Source organism: Coregonus clupeaformis, chromosome 28 (assembly GCF_020615455.1).
Source record: "Coregonus clupeaformis isolate EN_2021a chromosome 28, ASM2061545v1, whole genome shotgun sequence".
In the NCBI taxonomy this organism is placed as follows: Eukaryota; Metazoa; Chordata; class Actinopteri; order Salmoniformes; family Salmonidae; genus Coregonus; species Coregonus clupeaformis.
The window spans coordinates 36,092,861-36,106,711 of NC_059219.1; the positions used below are offsets into that span (position 1 = coordinate 36,092,861).

The following is a 13,851-nucleotide window of genomic DNA, read 5'->3' on the forward strand; positions in this document are numbered from 1 at the left end:
TTTTTAATGTACAATATTCCCTTTTATATATTTATCACATGCACATGCAGATTAACTGGTGTAAATTGCAAGTTTGCAATTGGTTACAAGTTTGACAATGATATGTAATATTTGTTTTTAACATAAGAGAATTGTTTATTATTTGTGCATAACAAAACGGAACAATAAAATACTAAAAGCACATCCCTAACATTTAAACAAAGCAGAAGTTTGAACGTCACATTGAAATGAATGTACCTTCTTTTTACACATAAAAACGGATGCAACTGATTTCAATCAAACTTTTCATCAATACACATATGTTTCAGTTTCATTAAGCCAACTTTGTAATTAAAAATATATATATACTTGCATTAAGGAGAATATGTTTTTCCTGTATATGTAAAACAAACAACTTTCACCCAATATTTTATCTATAGGAAAAGTAAATAAACGCAACATGCAGCAGGTCAAACCTTGAACGTCATACTCTCCGGTCCACACCGATCAATGCAGGTTCACTGCAGTTAGGAGCAGACAGTGCGTTATGACAAATAGCTTTTACATTTATAAAGGTTTAAAACATGAAGATATTTCTTAATAGATTGATATCTAGCGCTGGTCCAATTTTAAATATTTTACAAACAAGACCAATCAAAATGCAATGGCACAAAGTTGACTTAAGTATATTGATCACACATCAATAGATCAAACGGCTTATCATCAACATTTACATGCCAACATTAGCTATATTTATAGCTTATTCTGGTGATTGTTTGTTTGTTAATGGTGATTGTTTGTTTGTTTATCTAAATCATAGTCTATTTCTGCACATATTTATTCTGCACATGAGAATTTAGTTAACAGTGGGCCTATTTAAGTTCTCCTCACAAAAGAGTAAAATTACAAAAAATATTATAAAAAACCGTCAGGCTATATATTATTTGGGACTGATTAGTTAGTAAATGTGCACTAAACGTTTTAGTAATTGCTGTTTGTTGTCTAGATAATTTATTTCCGTGTTGTGTGCAAACCTTCCAAATAAACATCCTTATTGATGCTCACATTGATTCATATCTGTTCAGGATCAGTAGGTTAGTCTACAAGTAACAATGCATATATTTATTATAGAATACAATACACCTTATTAGGATACTGAAATATTTCAATTTGTTTTACCTTTTCTCACACTATTGTCTTTCTCCAGTGGCCAACTTTATAGATCAACTATAGATCTCGGAGCTGGCTTCATCTGGAAACAAGATTTAACTGAAAATGGGACTGTTTGCTTATCTTAGACTTCCAAAAGGGAACAAACATGTAGCTTCCAAATAGTTTTTTGTTTACATAGCAGGTGGACATGACGTCACATGGGGTCGTAGCACTCCAAAAAATAACAACATTCAACTCCGCGTAAGTGCTCCCCTGGGGCTGCATTCTAATAAGCTAGTCCCAAATAGTTCGTGGAATACATCTTGATGTATTGAATCGCATTGCAAAAACAAGCTACTTATTCGCATTACGCGTCATTCGAGAGCATTCAAACAGGACTCAGTGTACTGCTTTTTCTGTTACATTAGTAATAACAGCAGCATTGACTGAAGACAGCAGGAGCGCAAGACAACGCGTGTATCTCTGAGTGCAGCACTAGCGGAGGAATATTTGAGCTTTTATTTACTCTGCGCTTGTTGTTCATTTTTCTGCTTTATGGTTAACTTGTACAGTCACGTGTGAAGATTTCTAGAAGCTGAACGTACAAAGACTTCTTCTCACCTGGTGGCTCTTGTTTTCCTAGAGGAAATAAACCTGCGTTTTGGTAAGTTTTAACCAATGTGTTTATTTCTTTCCATCCTCTTGAGTTTCACTTCTCTCTCTATCGATACTTGCTGTCTACTAATTTAAATTATGAAGCCATAGTTTGTGCAGATGATTGTGAACAACTTCAAATCATCCCAACAACTATATATTGCATATGTTTAAAGTTTATATATATATATATATATATATATATATATATATATATATATATATATATATATATATATATATATATATATATAATGTTTGTTTCTTGTCATGTACTTCACACAATAGTCGGCTGTGCTTTTTCGTTGCCAAGGACCCTCAAGCAACACCGTCCGGCGTGTGCAGCCAATAGGAAAGATAGAACTCTTCTATAGATGACCACTGACTCGTTGAAGCCGAAATGCAACAATGTATCCTATGCGCCTTTCTTTTCAGTATATCAAAGATGGAACTACGTATTGCCATTAGCACTAATAACAATACAATAAAACGTTAAGAAAAACAATTTTTGCATAGGTTGAAAAGTCAGGCAGAATAGTTGTAGGCAACCAGTTGGAAAGTAGCCTACCAATTCAGAGATTTATGAACTTATTCTGATGTTTTTGATATACTCATAAAATATCCTATATGTTAGGCGAATTAATTTGAAAAAAAAAATGTAATAGTCATATTCACATTCATTCACTGGAATGGAATCTCAAAGCATTATCATTTAAATGTAACAATTAAAGTTTGAAATGCAGAGACTTATTTTTGGGCATTGTTTATAATGATTATTCGGAAAGGACAGCATTCACCACTATCATTTTAATATGCAGATATTGGAAAAAGTTTTTTCTCTAAAACTAAAAGTCGAGCTATTATTACTGATTCAGTGATAATAATGTATTGCAATCTATTTTACTATCTGTGGTAATGAGAATTTTTAGTAGTGTCATTATCACTTGTGCCACAGTTATTACTATTATCATCACCTATGCCTGCTACTACTATAGTACTACTACAGTAACTTACTTTGCTATTATCTGATGTTCCTATTACACTACAGTTACTACTACATTACTACTGCTTCTAGCTACCAACATCTGTTGCTGCTCAGACTACCATGCTTAAAATGAAAGCAAACGTGTAATAGTAATACTAGTTATACTATTATTGTTGTCGATGGTGATGATGATGAAGATCAATGGTTAACAGCTTACCGTATACATTCTTGTTCCATTCCTAGCTACAGCATATTCCATATCTTCATATCCCAGATATAAAATGAGATATCAGTTTCAGTATTATCCTCATAGTTCTTAATGAGCATGATGGACTTGTAGTTTGGACGATGGGTTGCTACACCTCGGTTATGGGCCCCCCTAAAAACACTCTAAAGTACCTCACTACTTTAGTTAGTACTGCACCTAAATCAATAACCTAGGTGTAGCTTTTTTTCTTATAGAAACGCTAACAAGGTTCCCTCAGTGCTGCACCCCTACGCATGGCCTGTGATCAGTTTTCACCCCTGGTGGATTAACAGGACTGAACTCTTTTGTTCAAGCCGTGGGTGCACAGGTGTTCCCCAGCCTGAAATGCAGGTGTGCTCCACTGTTTCATCACTCAACACTTTTACCCTTCAAATATTGAAATATTTTAGGACCATACTTTATCAGCTCCTTGTTTGGAACCTCTGTAATCATTGCCTGGTAGGAACTATATAAGTCTATAGCTATAGAGGCCCTGTTTCAGTGCTTTTTAGTTTGTTGTTGAAGTTCACTTTTGGGAAAGTAACCTAATATTTCACTCTGCTGACTGCATCAAGGCTATATGGCTGAATGTGGACAAATGGTAGCTGACCAGCATTAGTAGCGCGGTGCACTTATTATTGTGCCACTCTGCATCCATTTTTTGATTGCTGCATTTATCATTTTGTGGTTTGCTGCTACATTATGGTAATATGAACATAAATGTCCTCCCAAGGATTAATGTGTAAACGTTTGTCATACCGTTCAATCATTTCTCAAAATTAAAGCTGCAATATTTAACCTTTTGGGCAACCCGTCCAAATTCACATAGAAATTAGAGTTATAGATTCTCATTAGAAGCAAGTCTAAGAAGCGGTGGATCTGTTCTATGTACGCTGTTTCTATGCTTCCGTTCTTAAATCTCGTGCTTGCGTCTTTTACTTTCGGTTTCGTACACCAGCTTCAAACAGCTTCGTACACCAGCTTTTTTTTCCATTTATTTCAAAGCAACTTTGAAACAAATACCTGCTTTCTCATTTAAGTGAACTCTAGCCTCTCGCTTAGCTTTTGTATCGTACCACCACCCATCCCCCAACATCTCATTTTTAATAAACTGGCTGCTTGCTCAACCTTAGAGGTGTTGCTCTGTTTTGGGGAAAAAAAGGAAAAACTAAAGGGTGGAGCACCATAGTTTCATGTGTCTAAATATGAGCCCTGTACCCTGTCTGTATTTTATTGTATGGACAAGTCAACTCTGCTCTCTAAGCCTAATGGCAATTAAACTGGAAAGCTTTCTGTTTTTATTCCCGTTAACTTCATAGAAATGTTTCCATGACAACCTCCATGCAAGTTAAAGCAACCAGAGGTGATTCCGTTTTTTTTCTCTACCCTCCCTCCCTCCCTCCCTCCCTCCCTCCCTCCCTCCCTCCCTCCCTCACTCACTCCAGTAAGAATGGAATTTGTGTTGACAGTTTTGGCCTTTAATGGCACTTTTGTGCCGCGTGAAAGTATTTGTTTACCAGGATCATATGCTGCTAGCTGTCAGCCTAGAAAAAATAGAGTTCTTAAGATAAAAGAGTGTATAACATGCTTAAGAGGCCCCCATACACTGTAATTTGTGTGCCCCAGTAACTAAGAGGCCGAGAACTCAGAGACTTTTTTAGTTCCGCTCTGGGTCACTTCTATAAGCCGGACTTTCTGCTGTTGTGAGTAAGAAACACTGTGACTTTTGGCCAAGAAAAGCTGTATTGGGTGGGGTAAGGGGATATGGATTAAACTGAGATTGCAGTCTGACTCAAGACTTAAGGCTGTGTTAAGTGTTGTCTTTGAAACAAGTCTCAACTCCGACGTGTTTGTTACAATGAGCATTTATTTTATTTTCCGGACAAGTTTGTAGGAGTGTTTCATTGCTCATTGCGTTATGACTCATTTTAGAACTATGTGATACTGATAACCATTCTCATTTGTCAGTTTGAAACACTTGCCAATATTTATATTTATGTATAACAGTCCTAAATGCTGTGTTTCTAAGGAAGCAAGGTTTCTAAATATCACGTTGTACGTCACCATGCCACGATCTCAGGGTTGTTGCACTACAAACAAATGACCAAAAACATGTGAACTGCTGGTTCAGCGGGTTCCCAAAACCTCATAATGACTCCTGTACTTTGACAAAGAATAGAACCTACGCAAACTGCAGCCAGACTTGTGACCACTAACCAACAAAGCATTCTTACCATTGCAGTCTACCAATGCAGTCATGCTGTATCAGCTAAGGTCTAGCAGTAGATGCTTGATCATGACCTAGACTTTGACAATTGAAGCACCAGTTGACCCTTTAAAAGGCCATTAGGTCTACCTGTTACGTGCACTTGCTGCATTTCAACCTGCATTATCTGTGAAATTGTGTGATTTCTCTTTTAGTTGTTTGATTCCCATGCGAGAATGGATTTGATAGTTTTGGATCACATCTTGTTCACACTTTTTCCTGTTTTGTGCAGCCAACACTTGTTTACTCTATATGACAGGGATGGGCAACTCCAATCCTCAGGGGCCGAAGTGGCGTCACACTTTTACATTTACATTTACATTTTAGTCATTTAGCAGACGCTCTTATCCAGAGCGACTTACAGTTAGTGAGTGCATACATTATTTTTCATTTTTCATACTGGCCCCCCGTGTGAATCGAACCCACAACCCTGGCGTTGCAAACGCCATGCTCTACCAACTGAGCTATATCCCTGCCGGCCAATCCCTCCCCTACCCTGGACGACGCTGGGCCAATTGTGCGCCGCCCCATGGGTCTCCCGGTCGCGGCCGGCTACGACAGAGCCTGGATTCGAACCAGGATCTCTAGTGGCACAGTTAGCACTGCGATGCAGTGCCTTAGACCACTGCGCCACTCGGGAGATTTTGCCCTATCCCTAGCAAACACAGCTGATTAAACTAATCGCATTTTAAACTGATTAGTTGATTATTGGAGTCAGGTGTGAGTCAGGTGTGTTAGCAGGGCTGGGGTAAAAGTGTGACACCAATCAGGCTCCCGACTGGAGTTGGCAATCCCTGCTCTATGCTATGGTCACAGCAATGTAAAATAATGACAGCTTTTGCTTTTCTTTAAGTCACGGTTAGATGGAGAAAGAAGGGACAGTGTACTGGACTGGTGTGAAAGAATTTGTTGGTTGCAGGGTCTTGCCCTAAATCAAAGATGGAGGGTCACTCATAGTGAACGGCAATGTCGCCATCACTCAGGCGAAATCTGCCATCTTGTATCATCTGTATCACTGTAAACAACTACTCTCATCAGACAGATTGCGAAATAACAGGGCTATTGGCCTAACTCTACAATTGTTTAATGGTTAATTGAGAAACAGGTCACATTCACAAAATTGTGGAATAAGTGTCTAGATCTGTGTGCTAGCTTCATTTTACAATCTGATTATATTGTTGGTAAAATTAACATGGCTTTTTAAACATCTGGGGCTCATTGAAGTTGTCCTTTTAGGAATTCTAGGAAAAAGGGAGGGAATGGCTAGTATTGATTTGAAGCAGGCATGTGCTGCTCAAACAGCAGGAACACAAACAAACACTGACCTTCCTCTCACTGGTGATGTGTGTCTCTGAGGACAATTCTGTTGGAGAGAGAGAGGGGGGAAAAAAACTGTTTATTTCAAACATGTTGTAAAAACACAGGATTTGTGAGGGTAATACTTTTTGACAGGCACATTAGGCTGCTGAAAGAGCATCAAGCTCGGGGCTGGGGGCATATGGTGCTGCCTTCTGCCAGCGTTGCTCTAGAACAAGTTACAACACTCTGGCAGGGTCACGACTGTCTCAGGTTTGTTCCTCCTGTCTCACTGGCTCGTCTAAATAAAAACATCCAGGGAAAAAAACAATAGGGCTTTTACAGCTTTTGTCTTTCAGAAATACATGGACGCACTTTAAAGGACAACAATGACATTCTTGGCTATTATATTTTACAGTGATATAAAAGGGAGGCACATTTCAGAAATATGCCTAGTTATTTGTTGTTGTGTTTTTGATATCATGGCCACATTATAATATCTACTGCATGTAGACTAGTTGATTGGATCATAAATGTCTCTAAGAATCCTATTAGCACATTCTAATAGTTTGAATACTTGAATGATTTGCCAATGTATAACATTGGTGACATTACAAGCTTATAAGCTATTTACTAGCTAGCTATTAGTAACACTTCATTCCAACATTTCGCCCGCTATAGAGTTTCCTCAAACTTGTTCTTGGACAGTAGGCCTAGTCCTTTTGTCGTAGGGCCATAGTTTTATTTTCTGTAATTTCAGAGGGATGGACTTGGACATGATGATGTGAGATACTGACGGAGTGCTCTGGTTAGAACAGAGGGGATTGGTTGAGAGTAATTATAGGCTGCTGTGTGGCTTGTAGGGCTTCCCTGGATGACAGTGCCATAAGCCTTCATTCAGACACTTTTATAAAATAAATGGCCACAACATATAGGTGCAGCAATACAATGGTTTATTTTTATTATATTTGATGAGTGGTTTTTTATTTAGATTGTCACTTCTGGCAACCAGCAAAGCAGATGGTGTAGACTTGAGTGCCCATCACAGCCTAAATACCTTCGGGCAGCTGTTGCTAATAAACTTTTTGGGGGCATTTTTTCCTTCTAACATGGTTATGGTTTAGGTCAAGAGGAGTCAATCCTGTTACAACACCTGTTTCTGCATATGTAAATCTGTTGTTTTGTCATTTCATTAGACAAGAAAAAAAGGCAGAGGTCCCTCGTGGTTACAAATGTGACTGGCACTGGGCCCACTTGGCACGGTACAAAGAGAAAAGGGGGAAAAGACCAAGAGAGAGAGAGAAAGAGGGATGGATAGGGGGGGGGGGAGTAGAGAACTTTGGTTTCTGTAGGGAAGCCACAAGGCCGTAGGATGCCTCCTCTGTTGTAAGCTCTCTATCTGGAAGGCTGCCTGCAATTCTGAAGAGAATGGAGTGGGTCCCAGAGACTACAGGACAGGGAAGAGAAGGCGTTCTCTCTCTCTTTCTCTGTCTCTTTCTCTCTCCCTGTGAGAGTAGTGGTGAGGCAGGACATGCCCAGGAGCCAATGACTGGCACACGCGTGGCTGCCACGCGCCACACGCTTCCCTCCTAACCCACCCATCATCTGGTGAGCCCCTGCGGCTCTCGCCTCTCAACCACATGTGCCAGGGTCTGTTTGGGCTCAGGGGCTAATTGTTCTTTGGTAAACTAAACTGCATGCTTGTTGGCTCCCAACATTAAAACCGAGATGGGGACGAAGATCATGATCTTTTTAATGCAGTTATTTTTCATGAAGTCTTGAAGATTTTGTTTGTAATCTGGTCTGTGTAGCTGAATGTAACAAGTACACCATGAAATTAAAGGTTATTGCCTAAACGTTGTTCGAAAGCTTGGAAGATTATTGTTTCTCTGTGCAGAACTAGAGCAGGGACATGATATGGCTCATTCTTGCATTTGGATGTTATGCTCCTTGTGAGAAATGGACTGACATGCATCCAGAAACAATGTTTATTGCCTTGTCTTTCCATCTGTCCTCCATTCTCTGGTGATAATGAGGTATTTGAAGCACTTAATGTTGAGGTGTTGCTGATGTTGATGCTGTGAAGCCAATGTGTAATACAATATATTCTATTCTATTCCACTCTATTCCACTGTCTCCAGTAGTCTTGACATACCTGGGGTTGTATTGGCCCCATGCAGTGAGCTGGTCTCATGTGGCCCTACAGAGCCACTCCTTCTATAGCTATGGGTTGTTCTGATTTGTAGCTCTACCTCTGTCCCTTCACACAAGCAGCCAGACAGGCAGCATTAAAAACAGGCACAAACCCCCTCTGATACGGGAGTTCATTAGAGATGGGCCTTTGATGGGCAGCCTTTTTATGTGACTACGATTTAAAATACCTTGATGTAGAAGCTTAAGAAGCCCATCTGCATAGTAAATCAAGGAGAGTAAATAAGGAGGCAGCAGATGGAAGCAAAGAGATAAGGCCCCGGCCGAACAATCACATTTGTATTTTGTTATGATGTTGACAGCAGCTAGAACTCACTAATCTAGCTCCACTGATCTGCATTTCAAAGAAATCTCATTTAGCAGTGGGGAGGATAAAGTTCTTCCCATTGTGTCCGTTTTATTGCATTCTTCGTTAATTTATCTGCTGGCAGATTTAACGTTCGCCGGTGCTCGGGGAGGGTGAGAGGAGAGAGAGCGGCGTGCGCTGTGGTGGTGGCATTGCAGAGAGAGGGGGTCTTAAATTCTGTGAAAGCGGTAACGTCTAGACTGTGAGCCCAGGGTAATTACACGTCCGGTGATGAATAGAATGAGTTTGAAGACTCATCTTTGTTCGGGGGCCTGAATTGCTCGCCTAACACCGATAAGGAGCATTTGGTTCCCAGTAGAAAATATTATTGCCGGTGACTTTTCCATAACGCCCCCACCGCCGTAACACAGGGATGGTATTTACGTTAAAGATAAAATTATTGTGTACAGTAATCTGACTTGTTAGCATAATGTCCCTCTTTCATCCCCAGACCCTTCTATAGCCGCTGTGGAGGTATTCCAGCTCTCATTTTAAATAGTTTATCTTGACTAAGCGCAGCGCTTTATGTAAATAACAGTCTATGGTATTATTAGGCCCCTTGAATGCTTGAATGCAGTCTGTATTTATAAGTTGATAGAATTTAAAGATCATTTTTGTATTTAAGCTAAGCATAAAGATATGTGTGATATTTGTAAATCTCTTGAATTGGAGGTCACGCAGACTAATAGCATTCTTGTTGCTTTTCCTCTGAATAGAGTATTACGTCTTCACAGGCCATCGCTGTATTAAAGTAAACTCAGCAAGTCATTTTGGATGAATGGAACATTAACTGAAAATTATGTTTTTATCCAACTTAAAAGGCGGTTGCATTTTAGCTGAACGTTTATTCACACAAATATAGCTAAGTGTTAAGTAGTTTGATTCAGATTTGGTGGTGTATTATTAGTCCTTTATTACATGTTTACTAAGCCTTCATGCTAGTATTAAACAGTATGGTATTTTCTTTTTAAGTACATCAGTATTAGAATAGATGATTGGGTACACTAACAGAAACATCACCATGCCTATTTTCACAATAGACAGTACAGTAGATGGAAGGGAGAATTGTATCCTTTTTCCACTGCATAAATGTTACACAGCAATCTGTGTGCACTGTGCAACACTTCTTTCCCCAAACTCAAACAGTAAAAATAATGGCACTTGGCAGGTTTTGTTTTCCACGGTGCTCTTCAGGCTGAGGGCTTTTTGTACAGTTCAGAGAGCACATTCCACAGGATTCAGCAGTTGCTGGTTGCCTACAGGGGTCATTGGAATTCGGGGAGAAAAAAAGAAAAACAATCTACAGGAACATCCAGGCTAGGCTGTTCGTCCATGTGTCTTAAGTATCAGAGAGAGAGAGGTTGCCTGTAAAACGCTCGCTCAACGACGAGGGGAATTAAAATGTTGCGAGGGGTCAAGTGCTTAAACATGATGTATAGGCATTAAAACGTCTGAGAGGTTATGTGGCTGCAGTTTGTAATTTTTACGGTAATGTAATAAAACATAGCAAACATTAGAAAGATGCATGTGAAAATAGCAGATTGAGGATTGTTTGATACAGAATTGCAGATAGGTGAATTATAAGGACATGGGACATGCCATTATTGTGGTTAAAACCTGTGGTTTACTGGTTGATAATTTGAGCCTTCAAGGCACTGCACCCTTTCGCTTGGGAAAATAACCCTTCACATATTTTTCTTTAACGATAGCACGTACTGTACATGACCTAAATTCAGAAGATCACCACTCATCTTTCTTGCACAGACACACACACACATGCACACACAAGCACATACTCACACACACACACACGCACACACAAGCAAAACTCATATGCACCCACAAGTACACCCCTCCTTTTTTTGCACAGACACACATGCACACAAAAACATCTACACACACACATACGCACACACAGGCATACATTCAAATGTACTAGCGCTAGGTGTAATGGTAAAAAATCCATATCACATAACATTGCACACTACTACTAGTTTGATGGTTGTAGCCATCAGTCATCCCATTAACAATCACCCATATTAGCAAACTTATTTCATTTCAAATGTCACATTTGTCTAGTATAGGCTATTTATCTTCATGAACGATATCCGCAAAATGCCTGCGATAAGTGATCGGTATGGTCGGTGTCGATAATTTTCGGTTTATCGTCCCAGCTCACTCACATGCATACAGTCACCTAACAGGCAAATCCAGGTGCACTTTGTTGTTCCGAAGGTTATTGCTTTCCCCTAAAAGCCATACTAATAACACTCATGTGCAAGAAAACCTACCCACATGTATCCTAGCACCATCGGGGGTCCCATTTACAATTTACTATGTGAATTGGAAACTTGGTTGAGAATGTTTTACTATATGGGAACATGCTTTTGAGTAATGATTTCTCTCTAATCTGCTCTCCCTCTACAGATCCTCTGCAGACATCTCTGGACTGGATTCCTTCCCCTCCTGAGACAGACAACAACCACACGTTTTCACCCTCAGGGTAAGTACTACAACACAGCCTTTCATGTCCTGTCAAAGGTTTTCTGCCTTTGGACAGATAAGGCAGAATTGGACGAATTGTAACGTACTGTGTGTAACTATACTTAATATTTCCATATTAAATCATTCATCTCAGAAGCGTCATGCATTACTTTTTTTGAGGGGGCACTGATGGCCAAATCTTTGACTTATGCATAAAATAAACAATAATTGATAGATTTTCAGTGTAAAAATGGATGAAACTTGCCTGTGCCTCCTTATTTTCTATGGGCATGACACCTTTAATCTTAAGGACAAAGGTTTTGTTATAGTGTATTTACTTGTACCTGGGCAGGAGTGTTACTGCTATAGCCCAGCTGAGGTCCAGTTGCCACCATAGAATGTAACAAATCTTCATCTGTCCACCGTGATAGAATTCCACCTCTGCAATGAAACCTTTCAGGTTGTGCCTGTTTGGTCTTCACACTTCATAGACTTCCAATCTACTGTAGCTTGGAAGTTATGATATGCATTAGATCCAACCAATGTGAACTAGGAGGAAGGATATCTGAAGGTCTTCTTAGTGAATGTTGGGAATGTTTTTTAGACACCCATATTTTATTGAGAATGATCCGTCCTAACACATCACAATAAACAGAGGTTATTAACACCAAGAAACTTGTTGGAATGTATTATGTGGACAGTGCCTTGTAAAAGTATTCATCCCTTGGCGTTTTTCCTATTTTGTTGCATGACAACCTGTAATTTAAATGGACTTTAATTTGGATTTCATGTAATGAACTAACACAAAATAGTCCAAATTGGTGAAGTGAAATGAAATAAATAAAATAACGGAAAAGTGGTGCGTGCATATGTATTCACCCCCTTTGCTATGAAGCCCCTAAATAAAATCTGGTGCAACCAATTACCTTCGGAAGTCAAATAATTAGTTAAATAAAGTCCACTTGTGTGCAACCTAAGTGTCACATGATCTGTCACATGATCTCAGTATATATACACCTGTTCTGAAAGGCCCCAGAGTCTGCAACACCACTAAGCAAGGGGCACCACCAAGCAAGCAGCACCATGAAGACCAAGGAGCTCTCCAAACAGGTCAGGGACAAAGTTGTGGAGAAGTACAGATCAAAAATATCAGACATTTTGAACATCCCACGGAGTACCATTAAATCCATTATAAAAAAATTGAAAGAATATGGCACCACAACAAACCTGCCAAGAGAGGGCCACCCACCAAAACTCACGGACCAGGCTAGGAAGGCATTAATCAGAGAGGCAACAAAGAGACCAAAGATAACCCTCCACAGCGGAGATTGGAGTATCTGTCCATAGGACCACTTTAAGCCGTACACTCCACAGAGCTGGGCTTTACGGAAGAGTGGCCAGAAAAAAGCCATTGCTTAAAGAAAAAAATAAGCAAACACATTTGGTGTTCGCCAAAAGGCATGTGGGAGACTCCCCAAACATATGGAAGAAGGTACTCTGGTCAGATGAGACTAAAATTGAGCTTTTTGGCCATCAAGGAAAACGCTATGTCTGGCGCAAACCCAACACCTCTCATCACCCCGAGAACACCATCCCCACAGTGAAGCATGGTGGTGGCAGCATCATGCTGTGGGGATGTTTTTCATCGGCAGGGATTGGTAAACTGGTCAGGATTGAAGGAATGATGAATGTCGCTAAATACAGGGAAATTCTTGAGGGAAACCTGTTTCAGTCTTCCAGAGATTTGAGACTGGGACTGAGGTTCATCTTCCAGCAGGATAATGACCCTAAGCATACTGCTAAAGCAACACTTGAGTGGTTTAAGGGGAAACATTTAAATGTCTTGGAATGGCCTAGTCAAAGCCCAGACCTCAATCCAATTGAGAATCTGTGGAATGACTTAAAGATTGCTGTTCACCAGCAGAACCCATCCAACTTGAAGGAGCTGGAGCAGTTTTGCCTTGAAGAATGGGCAAAAATCCCAGTGGCTAGATGTGCCAAGCTTATAGAGACATACCCCAAGAGACTTGCAGCTGTAATTGCTGCAAAAGGTGGCTCTACAAAGTATTGACTTTTGCAAGCCACTGTACATGCATGAAGGTGGTGTTGAATATACACCAGAATGTTAGCTCATAACAAATGTTCATTTGTTTAGGATGAAATATGCAACGGCTGTGAGAAGAGCACACACATTCTGAAGTCCAAAGTAGTGAGTCATACTGTCTTTTACA

The 13,851-nt window shown here is 39.9% G+C and overlaps 1 long non-coding RNA gene across 1 annotated transcript; it reads left to right on the plus strand.

Moving 5' to 3' along the window:
* The first annotated feature begins 1,409 nt into the window (after positions 1–1,409).
* Positions 1,410–13,851, plus strand: LOC121543691. The gene is made up of 3 exons (XR_006657547.1): positions 1,410–1,795; positions 11,564–11,639; positions 13,776–13,851. It is a non-coding gene; the product is annotated as an uncharacterized LOC121543691 (long non-coding RNA).